The 20,219-nt window shown below is 42.1% G+C and overlaps 1 protein-coding gene across 16 annotated transcripts in view; it reads right to left on the bottom strand.

Annotated features, from left to right (window-relative positions):
* ATXN1 (ataxin 1) overlaps positions 1-20,219 on the bottom strand; it is a 230,637-nt gene that overhangs the window by 165,637 nt on the left and 44,781 nt on the right. For 14 of the 16 annotated variants that reach the window (XM_069809141.1, XM_069809150.1, XM_069809152.1 and 11 more), the window contains one exon: positions 1,623-1,742. The gene's annotated coding sequence lies outside the window, so the exon portion shown is untranslated. Of the gene's footprint in view, positions 1-1,622; positions 1,743-2,190; positions 2,302-3,171; positions 3,296-20,219 lie in introns of those variants that run through there. The other 2 variants (XM_069809156.1, XM_069809155.1) reach the window with 2 other exon arrangements.

The following is a 20,219-nucleotide window of genomic DNA, read 5'->3' as shown; positions in this document are numbered from 1 at the left end:
AGTGGGACACAGAGAAAGCAAAGGTGGGCTGAGAGCAATCACACGCACGTCATTGCGGTGCACTTCTCCCTCTCTCATCAGTTTGGCCAGGACTGTCACCCTACGCCTGAAACAGGGCTCGCTCCAGAAAGCAAGGCATTTCCCCATCTGAGCCACAGGGATGGGGGGAGAGAGGGGAGGGTAGGAACCGGAGCCCCTAAAGGTCATACAGCAGCGATTTCAAACAGATTTGCATTAATACCTCATTTCACAACTACAAAAATCACCTCAGACTCCTACTGAAAGAGTCTTGTATTCCTGTTTGGGGTCATAGTCCCTAGTGCAAGACCTGCATGTAAAAAGGAGTTGGCTACACTGATTTGCAAAAGTTTTTAACTTTTTGGATAAATCAGTAAAAATGCCTATGGGACTACTACAATTTCCCAAGCAATGGCTCTTGTCCACTGACCAGAAAGGAAATATTTAGCTCCCTGCAGCGAGCCTGTTGATTTCAAAAGAAACTTAATAGCTCTATTCCTACAAAGCAAATACAGAGCAAGCACAAGGGCCGGCTATGCTCTGCTCTCTTCTGAAACCTGGTAAGCAACAAATGTCTGCAAATGCCACCAGCCACAGGGTTTTGATATTCTGCACATTCATGGGATTATATCCCCTGCTTCTTCCATGTTATGTGGGTCTTTTTGATTCTGTAGGTTTCTTACAGTGATTTTGTCTCCTTCAGCACACTTGTGGGGCAGAACAGAGTAAATAACTTGTAACATTTTCTCTTTACTAGACAAAAAAGACTCAGAGGTCATTCTTTTCTGATGAGAAATGAAAACAAAAAAATGAAGACTAGAGGGAAAAGGTGAGCTTTTCCCTGCGACTCACAATTGCCTTTATTAAAAAAAATTATTAACTCAGGACAACACAATTCGGCCTCAGTCAGGGAACTCTTAGTTCAGCTGCTATTCAAATATCCAAGTGCAATTTGCAACTCTAGTTATGAAAGGGGACATTATTTTCTTTATACATTTAACTCTACTTGTTCAAAGACACACTGATGAAGCAATTAAGGCAGACGTATTATTAAAGCTGGTGTAGAATTTACAGGCTCTGCTAAGAAGTTTGGTATTTCAACGAGGTGTTTAAACATAAAAATGAGAACTATGTATTTAATACAAAAATATCACTTAAGAACACTGCAAAATCAGATTATTCATGACATTATCACCAACAGTAAAAGAACTGTATATGCATTTTTCTGGCAGTGCGTTGTATGTTCTTCAATAGCTTTCTTCTGCAGAGTTCCCATATGATATAGATCCCAAACTTCGAAATATTTAGGCACATGCCTAACTCTCAGGGAGAATAGCCTCATTGATTTAAACAGGGTTTAACCCTTATATATGTTAACATGATTGCCTGTTTGTAGGACTGGAACTCATGGGGCCCATTTTCAAAAAGATAAGTGCATTACATATTTTACTGCTGTTTCTGGGTTTGCCATTAAAGTTCTCTCCCTCCCTCTCCCATCTGCTTTTATTGCCTTCGACAGAAATATCACGACACTCTGAGGTAAATAGTGATTAATTTAATTACAAACTAACTGTAACTTATGACAAGACCCTCCAATCACTTACCTCAATTAAGTGTTTCAAGATGCAATTGTAAATCTCCTTTTTTCTCCTCTCTCACAGGAGATGTTGCAGCCTTTTTTTTCTGATGTTTTGCATTAAAACTCTTTCCCTGTGCTCCAGGATCTTAAACAAAAACAAAACAAGAAACAACTCAGAATGAAAATGTCATTTCAAGCAATTGGTGGGTGGCTCAGGGGAAATCCCTGACCTTTCTCCAATGTATATTTCATTATCTAAAGCAAGTGTGATAACTCCCCCCAGCAGAAGCAGCATGAACGCTCTTCTGTGGGCTGTACTTTAAAAAAAGAAAACAACAAAAAAACCCACACCAAAAAACCACTATTTTAAACCACTCAAAAACATGTTATTTTTAAAATCTGCAAGATAGTACACTATAAAATATTCCTTTAAAGCACAATCCAGTATATACCAGACTCCACAGATTTATGAAGGTGAAAAGGGAAGAAAGCCGAGAGATACAAAACAGAAGAAAAATCACTGTGTAAGCTATCAAACTGTTACCCAGGAGAGCAGTCATCGGTTTTATTATTATTACTACCACTGTTATTACCCCTAATAATATGTATATGGCCAACTCCCTAAATCTTCACTGAGTTACGGTAGTATTTCTGTAGTAGCGGTGTGGGGGACGTAGTAGCCGTGCTGGAGAAGCAACGCAGCATTAGCACTACAAAACCCAGCCCGGCTGACGAGAGAGGAAGGAAGGGAGGAGGAGCAACGAAGCAAATGAGTAAGAGAAACTGGCAGGTCTCTAATACAATCAATTCTGACATTCTCCACCATCACCAAAAAAGGTCTGAAAGGTTTTGAATTTTCAGCAAATGCTGCTACCAGAACACTTTCTCACCGCCCCCCATTTCACCCTCCTCCGTCTCCCATACCTGCAGCAAGGCAGGCCAGGAGCCGGCTGGGTATGCAAGCCTCCAAACCAGGCTCTGTCAGCAGGAAAATCCCCTGACTACAAGAAGCAAATGCTGCCAGCCAGTGCAGAGTTCACTTTCCCTCTGAGAGCGCCGTCTTGCATTTGCATGGCCCCTCTGGATTACAGGCATCCCAGTTATTTCTCTACAAACAACTTTTAGGACCAACAACCATATTCATTCTTGCACTCTAAAAAGCCTGAAAGACAAACCGTTCCCAGGGCTACACCTGTGACTGTGCCCATTGAAGCCAACAAAGTTTCACAACACAGCAAAGAGCAGGATTTGACCTTGCATGCATGTAAGCCAGACCACTTCGGTTTTCTTCCTCAGCTAGGACAGACAGACAGACAGCTCTGAATAATATTTTCCATTGCTTTTAATTAAGAAACGGAGACGTTATCCACAGCCTTCTGTGGCTGTACATACTTCAGAAAATACAACTTTTCCAAAAGCGGTCAGAAATTCAAAAAGTACAGCATTCTATATCGCAGTTTTTTCCCACACACACCCCCAGAGAAAACAACCCAAAACTCAGAGCAAAGACCACCAATACACAAATAAGCGTGAAAGTGGGCTTCCCTTGACATCCGCACAGAGGCTGCACCTACGTGATCACGCCCCAAAGCTGCTTAGAATACAAACAAATCCAAAATACTCCATTTAAATCACCCTGCCCCACCACTCCACCGTGTTTGTTCTTGCTCACATGGTGTTGCTGCTTGCTTCAAGGAGCCTGCTCTCACTCAACGTGAGTAAAGGTTGCAACAGCCAAGCCTACAGACTCGCAGGAAGAGGATAAAGCCCTCTAAAGCTGTGACACAAATCCAGAGAAGGCTGGAAGTTCAAAGTGAAATGAGGACACTCTGTCCATGACTCATGCCACCTAGAAACCATTCTTAATTTAAGAAAAAGCGTTAAAGGGATTATTTTACGGACTGTCACCCCGCTGAATCAACTAGGTTCTGCCTCTCATTTTTTTCCCCGACTCAAATACAAGGTGGCCAGGGATTATATTTTAAGATCAAAATCAGCATAAAATCCTCCTGTTCTCACGTACATACTTACATTTTTAATGCTCTGTTTAAAGAGACAAATAACGTTGTTTGAGGGACAGACTCCCAGCTATCCTCCAGGCTTTTTGCATGACCTACAGGCAAATGCTATGTGACACTTCCTGAAAGGCTGAAATAGCTCTGAATGACACTTGAGCTTCTACAGCGCAACTAAAGTATGAGAGTTTGGCTCCTAATTCACATTGTCATTTAACCCCAATTTTCCTGTGCCTCAGTTTCCCCTTCCTCCGCAGCAACAATAACAGTGTTCCCCCATCTCAGAAGGCTGATGCGAGGAACACAACACCCATGCTGATTTCATGGACAATGTGGTAACATGGACAAAGTTAAAGATCTCTTAACTGATGTGAGGCTGAAACTTCATGTCCACAGAAAAAGACCCTGTAAACCAAAATGAGGAATGAGTCATCAGCCTGTCCCTGTGAAACTGTTTTGCTGGATAGTCATTTCACTAGTACGACTCTCTTCTCCTGGGTGCTCCCAGCAAGCGTGGGGGAGACTGAATGGATTCACTGTAGTCACACAACAGCTTCACAGCTGCTGAAAAAAGGCCTATTGTAGCCCTGCATTTTACTATCTCGAGTAGCATACATTAATTTGCTGTACAGCTTCCATTACCCATCTGATCCTTACAGAAACAGGAGCAGCAAATCAGGGTTTGTCAAATGAAAAGAGATTTAACTGTGATGGAGGAAATTTTCTGGTTTTCTTCAAAACAAAACAACAACAACAAAACACTAAAAATTCAGTGTAACAAAAATACTTCAAACTCGTTCTGCCCCCACCCCCATCCCCCATCATGATACCGTGAACCAAATTTCATGATCAGAAAGGAGCAGCAGGCCTGCCATACGCACATATGCTCTTCCTGCAGTCACTGTCCACTCATGGCTTGCACCTCTGTGCATTTACGATATTTGCTCAGTAACCTGAATGGTATCAAAACCAACTGTGAACTCTTAATACAGAACTATTCAGTCGCACGTACAAAGCCTCACTCAACAGTCAGATAATGCTGGACTTTGCAAAAAAACATGTGATTAGATTTGACAGCCCCTTTCTAAATGTCTTGATTTTTCTCCGTAGTGTCTGTTGAGTCAGGGAGGAAGGACAGTCCTGAATTAGGCATGTTCCTCCCAGCATTCAACTACTCCACTCTCCCCCTTCTGGAGAAATGAATGCAGCTTCAAACAAATTAAAGGAGTATTCTGTCAGCTCTTTCATTCTTCCCGGTGCAATAAACGAGGCGGTGTTTGGATTCTCTAGCCCCCAGCAGAGCCAATGAAGGCACACTCTGAAGTACAAATCCCCCTTCCTCCTCCCATACACACAGCGTTAACCCTGCCAGCTGCGAAGAAGCCCCATTCAGCCAGGGTTCCCTGAAAACAGCAGCATATCACACCTGTGGCACACTGTACTGCTAACGCCCAAGAATTAAATGACGGTCAATCAGCACACATCTCCCCAAACCATGGTACTTCCCTCAAAAGCTATGAGACTGCACAAAAATCACGGGGTCTTTTTCTCTGCCTTCTGGCTTCAGAGCTGCCAGAATGCAAAAGGTCCTGCGCCGGTCTGCTCTCAGAAGGCTGAAATACTTTGCTTTTCATCAAAGGCCAAGACAGACAATACCCCTTGCTTTGGCAGCCTGGGACCTTAAGAAAATCTCAAATATCACGAGCGTAGCAGCCTGATAAAATGCCACCAGTGGGACCCCTCTTTTCCCCCAGCCTTCCTTCATTTCATAGCGGTGCCTCTCTCAAAAGGCTGATGGAGCTGAACGGACCGAGCTGATTTTCCATTCTAGTCAACTTGTGCATTTGCTATGTTAGCATGACTTGACTCTGCTCAAAACCAATGAAAAACCACAGCAGTGGAAACAAAGAATCAAGTAAAGAAATGAAACCCCTGACAAACTACAGAGAAAGACTTGGCTGGTATTTCTGGATTTGGGCAGGCTTGTCCACCACAGACAGGGCTGCCAGCCTCCCTCGTCATCCCCAGGGCAAGCGGCTCTGGGGTGGGCTGGGACAAAACCACCGTGGTACTATCACGCGCGACAGGACAGAGCCAAGGCCAGATCACAGCAAAGTGGATTGCTAAAATACTACCTCATTTTGGGACTAGCTACGAAAGATGGAGAAATGGCAGCACCAGGCTCTCTGCGCACCTCCTATCACAGGGATGGGAACCCTTCTCCCCAAATCTCACAGGAATGGGCCTGCTGCCCTCCCTTACCTCTGCCTAGGATCTGGCAGGGTCGGGCACATGTTCCCACTTGGTATTTACTCTTTTTCTTGCCTTCTGCTCGCAAGCACAAACACCATGAACGCCCCTCTTTTCTCAACAGCCCGGAGTGACTTTACCGCGTGGTTTCTGAGCGAGGACTACCGGCCCACACTCACTGCCCACATGCCTTGATGCAGCCTGTTTATCGTTAAAAGGTGACGCAGAGCCTCGCTCTCCCACTTACCCAGAGGGGTGTTAGGTCTTCGTAACTCGTAATCACCCCAGCCTCAACGGGCACCGACCTCAGGCTCTCCCTGGCACCCTCTTAAGCACCTCCTTATCCCCGCGTCCCAGCACGGCACGAAGGCCTGGGAGAGACGGACTGCGCCACAAGTCAGTGGCCTCGTCCCGTGGCAGGTCACCCTGCCATACGACTGCCTGCGCTCACCCAGGCACAACCCGCCTTGGCTCACGGCTTCTAGAAACCAAGAGTGCCAGTACCGTCCACACACCCTCTCACTGGCCAAGCTGGTCCGGACGGTAACATCCTTTTGTAAAACTTCAGCATGTTCCGCATGAAAAGCAGCAGGTGAGTGTGTCTCTCTGCTAAAGGGCACGCATAGTTTAGAAAGAGATGTTGAGAAAATGAAGTGTGGCACGGTTTGCAATGTCCAGATACATTCTGGGTTCTTCAAATGAAGGGCTCTAGAAAAAAGAAGAAATTTCATGTTCTTTGGGACAGATGAGTCTGGTATTTTTTTCCTATTACCTTCTGCTTTATTTACTTAGCTCACCTACCTTCTAGCTATATGAGGTTGGATTTTGAGATGTAGTTGTTTGCTGCTATATGGAAAGATTGAACAAACAATTCTTACACATTTACCTATCTCCAGTGCCACAGAGTACAGGACACTTCAGCAGAAACCTGTGGTGACCTTTGTTGCAGGAAACTTTGGCGGCCTGACCATAAGCCTTTTTTAGAACAGAAATTTGACTAAGCCATAACCAGCTCGGCACCACTGTAGTTTGGTCTTACTTTTTGAGATCAGCAGAACTATGCCAGCAGCCTGGGCAGCAACTATAATCTTCCAGGCAGAGGTAGAAATGCTGTCCTCTGCCTGGATTCAGTGAGTTGGTTGGCTACAAAAGCCAACCAGCTTTTGAATCTACTCTTTCAATCAAGAAGAGACAGGACACTGAGAAAGACAAAGCTTTTGTGTAAGTCTACTTCTCCAGACTTTTCTTTTTAAAAAAAAACATCGTACTACTGCTTCTGTCATCTCTACTTCCTTTTCTTCAGCACAAATCACAACATGAGCATTTCAGCAAATACCAGGTTTGGTAGTAGGCTCTCTGGGCTGCCAACTGTCAGATCCAGAAAGCAGGACTGTCACATCTGCCAGACTGGCTCTCACACCTACTCTCTAAGGTAACATCATATATTTTTCCAAGTCATGCTAGCAATAATATGACATTACATCTCACTATACCATATGTTCCTTCTCTGTCTTCAGGACACACACCAAGAAGAGCCTACATACCTTTAAATAAAGGATGCCCAGCCAGTGTCTTACAATGACCAACAGCCTCAGTTCCATGCAGTATCTGACCACCCTCTTTAATTTAAGGGTGTGAGCACCGTCTCCAGTGGTGCATGCTCATGTCAGCAAGTCAAGCACAACTGCTAGACATGGGTCATTACTGGTTAAGCATCTAATGTGCACTTGGCGTTGTATAAGCTCCTTAAAGAAGATACGATCCTTCTTTCAGTAGAAGATTCCTCCTTTCTAACTTCTCAAAACAGCCTTCCTTCTCTGAGGCCTACTCACAGCAACCTTCCCCTTTCAGTACTAACTACGAAGAAAAGGGAAGAAAGAACATTAAGAAAGAAAAATTATGAAATGTGTTTTAGTAACTGGTACAACTACAAAATCAGATCACTGAAATACACCTGCCTTTCCATCCCTTCATCCCACAAGGTCCCTACAGGGCACAGCTACCTTACTGCTGTTGTTCACATCAGGCATGTAGCTTTTGAAGCAAGTGTCCAGATAATCCATCCTGCCTGGGCTTTTGGTTGCACTGTGGGGTGGTCCTGGAGCACGTGAACTGAAACCTTCTTGGGAGGAACTAAACTAAAAGCATCATGTTCTCCAGAGTGGGCAGTTAGTGGCACCAGACTGCTCAGAAGTAAAAGCAACCCTGATATATGCCTGGTGTGAACCTCAGGATCCCAGCACCAAGTTTTTGACTATACAGATACTCTCCAGTTGAACCACACTACTTGCTGATGTAGGCATAATGATAAAAAACAAATATTCTTCTGTCATTCATCTTTATGCCACCAAATAAGAAGATGGTATTATTATATTCTACTGTAATATTGCACCAGTGTAATAGTGACAGCAGCAAGAGCATCTTGAAGCGAACAATGCAGAGAAGAGAGAATAGATCAAAGTAGTTTCAGCTACAATAACTAACCTAATTTCTGTAGTTTTACAACGATTTCTTCTACTCTTTAAAATATTTTCTTTACTATTTTGGTGCAAGACGAAGAGAACAGTTATCGAAGGGAAAAAGTAAAACAAACTGGATAAGAAGACAGAAGAAAGTACTACCTTACCCCCAACTAAACCCCATGAAAAATAATAAACTTTAGGCATTAGTTGTAAAAACAGCCAGCAGAAAATTTTGGGCAGTAGTGCTTTTTTAAGGTGACTATGTTGTCATCTGAGCTTACATCAAACATGCTCTGGCATTTTTTCTCATGGTGGATCTTATGTTCTCATTCTAAATGCCATTAAAAAGACCCCAAAATTCTTGAAACTTCTCATAACTAATTCAAGTAATAAGACAGTCATCACACTTTTTTCAGTGCATGAAAGGCTAAGAATCCTATGACATGACATCTGACTTTCTCAGTTACCTTTTGCCACCTACTAAGAAGCACCTGCTGAGCCTGTGGAGGTTTGCAGGCCACATGGAGGTTCTGCAGGCCACTGGCTAAAAGCCACCTGTCTACACAATCCACCACAGTTGTTGAAAACATTATCAGGAAGGGGAAAAGGATCTTTTCCTCATAAGCTGTTTGTCCCTCACAGTAACAAAAGCGTAACACTCAAGAGTTTCACTGGAAGTTGCTAAGAAATACCTTGTGATGGAAACCTCCTTGTGTTCCCGGTGCAGGAAACCAACTAAACCTCGTTGCTCCACCTGTTCCACTTCTGTTAAACAATTCTGGACCTCGTAGCCAATTCATGAGTAAGAGCGACACTGACCACTGTGCTGAGGACCTGGCCAAGGACAAATGAAATGCTGTCCTAATACTCGAATACTTCTTGAAAGCTTCTCTGTTCTTCCACGTGCCTTCCACTGGGCCTCCACACAGGAGATGACTCCGAGCTCACTGTGAGCAGGAAGCCCAAGCGTGGAGGAAGTCTGTGTAAAATCCAGAGTCTCACTTCACCACCACTGTCCATTTTCATGAATGAAAAGGGCAAAGTCAGTAGGGGAAGCTGGGCCCTGTCACAACTGCTACCATGCAGTTTGTCCTCTCTCTTCAAAGCATTGTGGATCTGTGTTCGTTTTCTTCAAGGATAATCATTCCTATGTATTAAATCAGCCAGAGACATGGTTTCTAATGTGGTTAATTTTTTAAGACGGCAGAGCTTTATGCCTAATGCCTCATCTTGCATTTTCAAGAGCTATCTGAGAAGGTCCGGACCTTTAATAACTGATCTGTGCATTTGAACCGCATTCACTAGTGACTCTACCCACAGGACAGAAAAGGTGAGTGGCTGGGCTCTAACCCCCCAGCTCAGCTGCACAGGCCAGCGCCATGTTACGTGTCCCACATAGCCCTGGTCACACCACTCTGTCTTGGGCTCCATTTGCCTCCTGCAGAACATGGGAAACAAGAGTGAAGATGCTGTTGGTTTAGAGCAGGGGAAAGCTGGAAACCTAAAAATACTACACTTATTAGGAAGGCGTAGGAGAAGTAAAGGGAGTTAGGATATTCTCCCTCCTTAAAAGACCAAGTAGTCCCACAAGCAGTGGAGTCCATGAAGGCTGGTGTCTTGTGGCTTTGCCTCTCGCAAGTAGGTGACCGCATGCACAGTAAGATGCACATTCTGAGCAAAGCTAGCCCCGCGCTGGGAACACTCACAACGGCTCGCACCCCAGTGTGCTCTCACATCTGTGGTAACACGGGCAAGCCTTTGCTTCACAACGGTCACTAATTTCTCTCGTTGTCCTATATCCAACTGCCTGTTTGACAAAACATGCTAGGAGTTCGAGGACTTCGTGATCTCAACCCGTCTGTTCAATCTAGCTGGAGCTGGCCAGTAGATTCCAACATTACTGCAGGGAAACAGAGAGAGATAGCATGCTCCAGAAAGAAAACAAACTAAAATATCTGTCTTGGCCCATGAAAAATTACGTTGAACTGGCAAAAAAAGGTAAACAAATGGATCTGATGTTAAAACTCGGAACTGCAGTGCCAGTTCTGCAAGATTCATTAGGTTTGTTTTACTTGTGCTGGTTACTCTACTTAGGCCCAGGGAGGTTTATTTTACTTATGGTGGTTTGAAACACAGCTTTACTTTTACTTACTGTGAATTGCATTCTGCTTATGAATAATATTAGGTATTTTTTCTAGGAAATTAATTTGTAATCCTTCCTCCATTCCATTTCTTAAACACATCCAGTTTACTATTGTAACTTGTTTGTGATATTACTAAATTGCAACTACAGAAAGTGGGACAACATTTTGTTCCTATGCAAGACAGGAAAAGTGTATCTGTAGACTTAGGTACAGATAACATTCAAATCTGCTTCAGATGACACAGGACAAGTAGGTGTCTGGGGTTTTTGGGGAGAGGTGAGATAGAGAAAGGGTTTTTCCCCTGGAGGATCGAAACAAGATATTTTCCCTTAATGTGATTCATAATATAAGACAGATAATGACAACGTCGGGAACAAAGCTAAGTTTACAGAACATTCACAATGTTGCATATGGCTACATATGTCTTATCAATTTTGGTGAACAGAGTTTGTAAACAGAAAAAACACCCAAACCTCTAATTTATTTACGATATTGTACCTCTTTACATACACACGCATGCACTAACATGGGCTGTAGTGCAGTCTAATCTCTCCAGCATTTATTCAGACCTAGGACAAAACTGCTTTCAACCTGCAAATATTTGTCATGACAAAGCTAGCACTCAACAGTCTCATTTTCCAGCACCTACCAGCGTCAATTTTAATATTATACTGTCTTTTCCAACATTCCTCGATCTTACACCTAGAGTTTCTCTTCAGGGTCTACAGCTAGTGACTGCAACACCACATAACTTTCCTATCACTCCCATCCTGCAGAAAATGAAAGTAACCCTTCAGCCAGTCTCTGCAGGATGACGGAGGTTTGCAAGGAAACCAACTGCACAACTTTCTTTCAAATGGGCAAAATAGACAACATCCTGCTTTCAGTAACTGCTATATTACTATAAAAAGCCAATGATCATTACTTAATTGCTTTAAAAGAAGTAGAGCAATGTCTAAAAAGTTACAAACACACCTCCTTGTACTAGTCCCTGGACTCATATTTTCTGCTAAAATGCACGTGCCTCAACATCTAGGTATATATTTAAATTTAATGCAAACTAGATTAATCAACTTCAGGCTTTAAGCAAAAATTAAGAGATTTTGAAAGTCAGCAAGGACCATTATGCTCCTTTAGGCTTATGCTAATCCATATGATAGGCCATACAATTTCAGCCTAGAATCCCCTCCATAGTGGGAATCATCCTTCCATTGCGTATGAGTGAGTAGCATCAAGCTCAAAAATTTGCAGCGTAGCATTTTCAGAAAGACATCAAAACTCTATAGAAAGATTTTGTCCACCCGTGAATGTACTACTTTCCTAGGTCTCTCCACAGTTATTACCAGGATCTTCTCATTATCATTAAAACAAACTGTTCATCACTGTGAAAGTGAATTGTTGCCCCTGCTCTCCGAAGTTCCAATGAGTGTGCTTTTCATCAAGCATTGACACACATTTGTACTACAGAAAAATGTTTAATTAAAAAAAAAAAGTATTTCACTCTCATTTGAGTATTTTTTCAGAAGAGCTTTCCACATATCTTAAAAACTTCCTTAAATTAACTTTTGTTATTTAATATTTGTGTCTTTGAAAAGTAACAGCAGCTGATCTGCACACAAAAACATAAGATATTTTAATTTGTTCCACCTTTTTGGAGCATTGAACATTACTGACATACATGAACAAACAGACATATCCACTTCATATCCCATCAACATCATGAGCCACCCACTGGAAGTGGGAAAAGACTTGTAATTTGGGGGTTTTCCTGCATTATAAGGTTTTGCTGCAAACTCTCTGTCCAAAATGAGCCAACAAGGTTCTTTCAGGCCCCAAACCATTTATATGCTTAACTTCAGGGGCTTCAGGAAGTGAGCAGACGGCTCAGATTTGCAAGTTAAACACCCGCACAGCCAGAACCGTAATCCAAGCCAGGCAGTGGTACCACTATTAACTGTCTGGAGGAGCTGAACATGTCCTCTCTGCTCCTCCAGCTCTCCCTCTCTTTGTATTTCCAGGAGCAAGAAGAAGGATAAATGGGCCTTCTACTAATTGTACTTATCACCTGTTAGTCACAGCAGTCTGAAAGGCAAGCTGACACATTCACTCATTTTTACTGCTTCCAGTATTTACAGTATTATTTCTCTAGGACTGTGAAGTAGCTGCCAATTCTTACTAGAATGTGGCATGCAGAAGCTCATGTATATGAAAAAACATGATCAAACAATATGCAGCTCATTAAAGGAAGTTTACAACTCCATTCCCTGCCCTAATACTTTGTTTTTATCTCCTGGAAGTATTTACCACACCACCTGATTAGGTTGAGCTGCTTATGTATTTTGAAAATATAAATTATGCCATCAGTCATTCATTGTATGACAGTAAACTTGCAATTACACAACTCTGCAAGCTCACGCAGTGCACCAAGGCAGGCACAACCCAGCCCCAAGTGTCAGCACAGCACAAGACTACCCAATCTTTACTGATCTTAAAAGAAAACTGGCAATGAAACAGCTCACGCTCTGAGGAACAAAGCTTGGACCGGCTCTAACCCTGCACCAGAGTAAGCAAAGCCATGTCTCTCCAGTTTACCTCTGCAGGCAAGGTGAGAGGGAAGCGCTGGCAGAGGAAGGAGTAGCTGGCACACTTTGCTAGGTGCGTAACAATGCTACCTGAAGACTCATCTCCCAGAGTTGGGCATCTATGCTGAGAAGTTATTGGACCCCAATCCTATGTTAAAACCTACTGTCATTCTTTCTCTTCCATTTCCTCCAGTTTGCTTTTGAGCTTACACTCCTCACACGGAGGAGCACTGAGGATTCAGTCCTCCACACATGTGCAGGAGTGTACATCCAGGGTGTCACCCTTGGCTGCCAGGAGCAGGATCCAACTCTCTTGGACTGTGATGCTCAACATAATTTGCCTTACAACCACTGGGAGAGACAGGCAGCTTAAGGACCTTGAGAAATCTACCCTTAAACTTTTACATTCATCCTCATTTCTACCTTTCCTATCACACTTAAGAGGAAAGCCTCTCCCTACACAAAACTGGCAATAAAGCTTGTAGCAAACTAGCAAGCAGAAAAGTAAGAAATTACAGTGTATGTATAATATTCACACTGCTCAGTATTTATTTCCAGTCTCACATATCTGTTGTAACACAATTAAACAATTCCCCCAATGCTAAACAGCTGGTTTCCTCTCTGTTGGCGTGATACACTATCTTAATTCACGTGATACTGGATTCGCCCAAGGCTGCAACTCATTCAGAAAGCTAGCACAAACGCCATGTCCTATTTAAGATCCAAATGAGGCTTTAAAACATTAGCCTAAATCTGTACAAGCCTTATGCCTGACTCCTTCAGAGCAGAAAGCATCATCTGAGCAAGCCTTTCTGCCCTCAGAAGTCCCAGCCTAACTGGTCAGCATGAGTGGCAGAGACAGGTAACCGCAGAGGATTGCTCTTCTGCATCTCCTCATGATGTAGAAGGGAATTGGTGATTGGTCCCGTGCAGATCTGCATGGTGCCAGTGATCTATTTATACAGCTCTAGCAGGCTGAAACTCTGCATAGAAACTGCAGCCATCTCTTGAGCTCTCAAACTGAAGAGGGGTGGATGTCTCTAATTCTGACTCCCATGGTGTTCCCTACAAAAATGACAATCATTTTAATTTTGCGTGGGGGAGAGCTGCTGGTGTGTTTTGTATGTCTTTCTCTACACCAGCTTCAAGATTCTTACACCCCAAGGATTATCAGCTTTGTCACTGGGTTTTAGATTCCACATCTGTGGTTTATAATATAGCCAAGTTAAATCCAGGATAACACTTCTCCACTAGGTCCAGTTAGTCAATAGACACTGCGACTTTCTCTCTTCTTGTTTTCTTAAACAAATGACAATAGTAAAACAACAAAAAAAGTCATTTAGAGTCATACTATATCCAACTGTCATTTGTAAGACTTTACTGTATTATTAGTCAGAGCTTCTGATGACAATATAACCCACAAGACTGAAACCTGAGTGGTTTATACATGTCATCAGAGCCTTAGATAAAAATGCCACCTTAGAAAGTGGGAGTATTTAATTTTTTATAATACTTCTGTACTAGTATAAAGCATTCACTTAATTTACATCAGAGATTTATTTTCTTAAGGTATTTGTGTCTGTTTGATCTTTTACAAATATCTAGTTCTGTTCTTCAGATCTAATAGTGCTGAGTACTTTGAAGACGTTTTGCTAGGACTTATTAATTAGAATTCCCACAAACCTTTAGGGTTTGGGTTTTTTGTTTTTCTTCTTTTCTTCTTTTTTCCAAACCAGGGCACAGCGTTGCAAATGCAAAATTGCAGTCCCCTGCCTCTAAATACCAAATTATTTTTATGAAGAGGCATGGGTTAGTTATGTTACTTGGTAACAGCTGCATGGCGTAGTGGCTGGTACTAGGTATCTGTACAAACACATATCCACAGGCTGTAAAACAAAAATGGACAAATTCTCAGTTTCTGTAGAACAGCTAAACCCCAGTGAAAACTGGCTGTGAACGAATGCTGTCACTCAAATTCATCACAGCCATAGTCGTGCAAATTACAACTGGTTATAGAGTATTAGTAATTACATACCAGAACTTGATTACTGACTTTCCTAGTATTGAAAATGCTCACAAAAATGGAATGTTATGAGAGCAAAAACACATTAAAAAAAAAGGTCACTGGAATGAAAACTGGAAGAATCAGTTTTATGGTAGTTTTCCATTAGCTCGTATTGCTCCACTGCAGCTTCGATGTATTCATGGATGCATGCATGTACATGTATGCACACACAATTTTGGGAAGCAGAGGACAAAGCAAGAAATAGGTTTTATGAACAACCAAAGAAGTAGAAATTAAAGAACTGATTCAGCAAACCAATTAAGCACATGATTAATTTCTGTTATCTTCAGTGGAGCTTGACTACAGTTAAAGTGCTTTGTTGAATCAGGGTCCTGAAAACACAGTGCTCCTCAACCCATTCATCTGATCACAGCTTTAGGTGAAATAAAACACTTGAAAGGGACTACAGGTAAAGAAACGCTCAGGCTTAGCAAACTAAAGCCTTGTAGGAATTCTACTACTTAGGAAAAACCCCATAGTGGCTTCGTAAATTTTCATCACCTCTAGCAGTTTTTGAATAATGCAATGGTCTTTCTGGCAGCTTCATAAAGCTGTAATCCGCACAAGAAGTTCTACAATGTCTCAGCACTTCCTGGGGACTCGGAGCAGTAGGATAGCCTTGCAACACAAGCAGAGATTAATGATTTTCTAATGCACAGTAATAAATAATGTATCCCCCATAGTACATAAATTAAAGCTGTAATTCCATCCCAGTTCTGTGATGACACCAGAAGCCCAAGATGGAATTTCAGCCTCGTTATGACCACTCACGATACGCATTATTCCTAAAATTATGTTCTGAGAGTTGATAATGAACTGAGAAGTTCTGAAGGCATTACCAAAAAGAAGTGACGTGTAATTACAAGCAGAAAGCAAAATTATTAAGTCAGATATTGCTTGCAGAACTTGCTAAAGTAAGCAGTAAATCTCATCCCTGAAAAGCCCACTCAGCATATTCGTAACAAGGCAAGCAAAGATCACTACTACTATCAAAAAAAAATGAAAGTTGTTCTAGTACCACAGAGCAATGCCCCCATCATAGTAAACGGAAAGAAACTATATGTTAAAGATCAGGTTTGTACATTACAGAGTCCTTAAAATGCTGAATATAACTCCTCCTACAACCATGCATGGTATTTCACTCACAGGTCAAACAAGTATCCTACAGGTAGACAATAAGAAGCATAAAATATCAGGACAAAGTCACAGTATGTCCCAAATCCGCATTCCTATTCCACAAGAAAGCTACTGAGCAAAGCAAAATGCTCATGATGACAAGTGTTTTGTCTTTCTGATGAATATATATATATATACACACACACATACAGTTTACGCACTGTAAACTACCTGAAAAATTTTCATGAAGAACATGGCCCTAATATTTTTCCTGCAGACAATTTCAAGAAATCTTATGAAGACTCCGAAGGCATTTTACAGGTCTAACAACAAGCATTTTAATGGAAGTAAGTTTAGAAGTATAAAGACAGAGAGCCAAAACAATCATCTATTTAGAGTTAACTGGTATAGTCACCCTGGACTTTGGTTATCAATTCCCATGATTTTTAGCAAATCCCGCAAGATTTCAAGTAGGTCTGGAGCCAGTTTTCTTTCAGAGACAAGAAGAAAGTAACTTTCTGACCATCTTACACAAACAAGGCACAAAACTTTGCAGGATCATCCATGGCCTGGAGTTCTGAACTTTTTTGCATGGTATTATTCACAAATTTATCCCCCACCCCACTCCCCTTGATAATGTGAGACTCTAAGTCACACTCACTCTTCCTTGCTCTTCCCCCCTTGGGTTTTTAGCTTACAGAGCTGTAAAGAAAAGTAAAGAAAGGGAAGCCTGAAGATTATGACAAAAAGTCAAATAAATCAGTGCAGGAAGTCAATATTTTTAAAAGCTGAAAATGTTTAAGCCTAGAGTTAACTGTTTTTGAATATCTGACGCTTCCCCACAAGCCACCAGATTATTTGTTCCTTACCTCCCAACTCTTCCTCTTTCCACTTCCCCTTTTTATAATGTTAGATAGTGTTCAAACCCGAACACCTGGACTTATGTTTCCTACATTCATATTTGAGCACCTTAACAGCAATGGTATCATATTCTAGAGGCCACTCACCTGGAGATACCTAGTGATTTTTCCATTCTCTTTTAATTACTCTGATAACCAGCAAAATTTAAAATCTGAATATAACTATTTATGTGCCTGCCTCTGCATTTAAGGACACATGTTTTCCAAGAACCCATTTTCTCCCCTTTTGCCTTTTGCAACTATTCATACAAACAAAAACTATCAAAAATAATGAGAAAAGGACAAAGAAAGCAAGACAATCAATGCCTAAAGATCCTTGCCTCCATGGTATCTCTAGAAGAAGCATATCATCACCTCTAAATAGCAACCTGAAACCTACTCAAGGGACTTACGTAAGTCGTGACTCAAGAACTGAAGCAATGAGTGTCAAAACATTCAAAGACACAGTACCCTCTGCTCCTAGTAGTAAAGGAATAACTACTGAGAATATGAAAAGGAGATCTTTGCACTGGAGAAAAACAGCAGCAAAAACTTCTTAGAGGTCCACAGAATCACAGAATGGTTTGGGTTGGAAGGGATGTTTAAAGATCATCTGTTCCAACCCCTCCCCTACCATGGCCAGGGACATTTTTCACTAGATCAGGTTGCTCAACGCCATGCATTCAAAACCATCCACACAAGCTAAGCTACACACTTTAGTAACAGCAGTAGACTACTAGAAAACCTACAACCAGATGCAGTCTTGGAGGTTTCCTATGTCTCAAATAACTGATGTAAACTCCAGAAAAAGCGATAACCTAACACCCAATGTCTGCCTCCATCTGCCTTTTACTAGGGACTCAGGCAAAGAGATGGTTTTCTCCAAGATCTCTTAGCTAGTAGGTTAGAGTGCTCGTGAGATAATTTTCATAAGGAATGGCAATCTAACATACAGACTAAAAGGTGACCCTGTAAATAAATGTCAGCTGCAAAATCGAATACCTCTCCTGGTCTGAGCTGAACAAACACTGCTATATTGACAATGTAAGTAAAATACTGAGAAGAGAAATAAATCTGCAATGAAAAAGAAAGAAGGAGAAAACCTCTAGAAGTAAGTGACAGGGAACATGAGGGGGAAAGGGCACATGGCAAACTTAGATCAGTGCAACTCTGACCAATTCAGGCTCTTCCCATGCTCATCACTGCACCATCTGTGCTTAAGTATAAATGAAAGGGTTCCCTATCACATTTTCTTTCTTTGTGCAAACATCATATTCACAGTTATATATTCTGAGGACTATGTGACTTATTGATTCAGAAATTAATCTAAAATGATGCTTATATAATACACACCATATTGATTCACAATCTCATTGTGCCGGTCATAAAAATACATTCTAGAAATTGTTGTTCAGAATGCTTTTCTTGCAATCTGGGAATTACATTACAATACTTGCACTCTAAATTTAAAGACATCATGTACACCAAAGTCTGAGCACTAGCCTGTTCACCGGTTTTCCCTCCTTGCTCATTAGCTCAACACACAACACAAGACATGGGCGAGGACTCACACCAGCAGCAGTGAAAATTTCAGTACCTGTAACCCAAGGAGGGGAGCAGGACTTCAGAACCGTGTAATTACAAGAAGAAAAAGTATGATTAAAGAGTCCCTATTTCTGACACAGCACAAGTCAGAAGAAACACCAGCACTTGTCACAATGAACAGTGTGGTGAGGACTTCCCCAGCAATTCCATACACAGAGATGTGGGCTTTTCACCACAGAGAATTCAAATTTCCCTCCTGAAAAAATGAAGAAGGAGGAAAGAAGTCTTTTTTTACAACATTTTAAAATTATTTAACTCTACTAACTTAAAAATACTCATTGCCAATGAGTTACTGGGTTGTTCCAATACAGGCATTAAGAATCCAAAAGCAAAAGCTCTTGCTGCCCTTCAGATTACTGGTGGTGATTTCTTCCTGACAAAATATAGGACAAATTAACATACTGCTAATGCATACTGTGTTAATTATTCTGAAGTGCCATGTAGTAACCCTGATGGAAGTTCAAACAAATTGTGACAGATACAGATAGAAACAGTATTATACGTAGTTTAAATTCGTATTCTGTCAAGTTTGCAGCTACAGCATGTGACGACTGCATTGTGAGGCTGTGTTACTGCCTAAAATGATCTCACGTTATGCTATTAGATTAAATACTCCCATGAGCTAAAACACTGTAGAGGGGCGAAGCTCAGAAAATCAATTTCAACACTGTTTTGTAAACTTCAGTATAGCTCCAATTCTCCGTTATTGATACCAATTCAATGAACCACATTTACATCGTAAGCACACACCAGGCTTAAAAAGTCAACTGGTTAGTGCACAGTGCCGAGAGTGCCGTAGGGAGGGCAGACACTTACAGACAACACGCTGCCAAAACAAAGCTTTAATTTAGAGGAAAAAATTCTGGCCTCCGGAGCTGTAAGAACCGCCCCGAGATAGGAACTGGGAGTACATGGATAAACAGAAGCAACGCTATGAGTCTAAACAGAGTGATTTCCAAAACTTATCCTCCCACGGCTTCACCAAAAAGCCGCTGGGTGAGCTAAGCAGCAGCAGCCAATTGCTGTCAGGGACTCCTGCAGGGCCCCGAAACCGGGCAAAACCCCGCTCGCTGCTCAGCCCCACTACCCAGCACACCCAGGCCCAGCCTACAGCCCGTGGGTCACAACGCTGACCCCCAAAACGCCCCAATCCATGAGCCGCCTCACCCCAGGGCACCTCTGCCTCGGCTCCCGCAAGCCCACAGCAAGTCGTGGGGCTCAAGCAGGGTTTGATACCGAGCTTCTCTGAACACAGCAGATCCCAACGCAAACGGTGGGTGGACCACCAGAGGAGAGCCAGGGTCGAACCTCTGCAGCTCACGCTTGCCGAGGTGACACAATGCACGCCTGAACACATACACACCTAATCATATAGACCGTACATATAAGCTCTCACAATAAAAACTCGTTCGTGTGCATTTACAACATACAGTCTTATTTTTTGGTGTTGAAGTTTTGTTGCCTCCCCCATGCTCCCAGAAAAA

This window comes from Haliaeetus albicilla, chromosome 21, assembly GCF_947461875.1.
Source record: "Haliaeetus albicilla chromosome 21, bHalAlb1.1, whole genome shotgun sequence".
Classification (NCBI taxonomy): domain Eukaryota; kingdom Metazoa; phylum Chordata; class Aves; order Accipitriformes; family Accipitridae; genus Haliaeetus; species Haliaeetus albicilla.
Note: the sequence above shows the minus strand (reverse complement) of the source record. Positions and strands in the feature narration are given on the sequence as shown.